The sequence below is a fragment of the Camelina sativa genome, chromosome 5, assembly GCF_000633955.1.
Source record: "Camelina sativa cultivar DH55 chromosome 5, Cs, whole genome shotgun sequence".
Lineage (NCBI taxonomy): Eukaryota > Viridiplantae > Streptophyta > Magnoliopsida > Brassicales > Brassicaceae > Camelina > Camelina sativa.
Window position 1 is genome coordinate 19,172,550 of NC_025689.1, and position 901 is coordinate 19,173,450.

Sequence of the window (901 nt, forward strand, 5' to 3'; positions counted from 1 at the left end):
ATGATCTTAGTTTTTATCTCATTTTTATTTTGTAAGGTTTCCCTAGCCACCAAGAACCGTTCCCAGACTTTGTATTCAGATATCTTTTGATACATTGAGTATTTGCATTTGATTTCTTCTACAAACTTGTTTATCTCATTTTTACCTATCTAAGAATGCTTGTTTCAATGTTTTCTGAGTTTGTATTGTTGATGATGATTTCCGGATCTGAGTAGTACGTTAGTTCTTGAGGATGGGATAGATTATGGGGAGGATCTTAGGATGTAGGGTGTTTAAGCTTGATTTGTATGATTCCCTTATGGACTAGAGTTAGAATTACTAGTTTCTCTCCGATCAATTGGAACTAGGTTTGAGACATTTCCACACCCAAAAGGTGTTCGATGAAATGTCTGACCAACTAGTGCCAGAGACTTACGTTCCTAGCCTAAGAGATTAGTTGTCTAGGATGTTTGTTGACGTGAATGAACTTGTTTGTCATGCCTGCTCGACCACGTTTCTCTAGCGAGAGCTAGGTATGGAAGTGGTTGAGTCTGAGTAGCTTTTACCAAGAGATTGGATTAGCTAAGTTGTGATGTTCATTGTTTAGGGATAGATTGCTTGTGGCATGTTAAACACTCTGTAGACTAGGATACTCCACCGACATCAATTACTCCCATCCTTAGGACTTTTATCGTTTTGATTGATATTACATTCCTGAGATTGTTTCGCTTCTTGCTTTTTAGTTCATGCTTAGACTCATTTCTGTTTTTATTAATTTTCATTTCTTGTCTTGCATTCTCGTTTCTAATTCCAGAACACATTTCCGGTTGCATTTTTGTCATTCTAGGATTGTTAGAAAAAACACTATTTTTGAATTGGCTTGACTTGTGATTCCTTGATTGCATCTTGATTGCTAGCAACA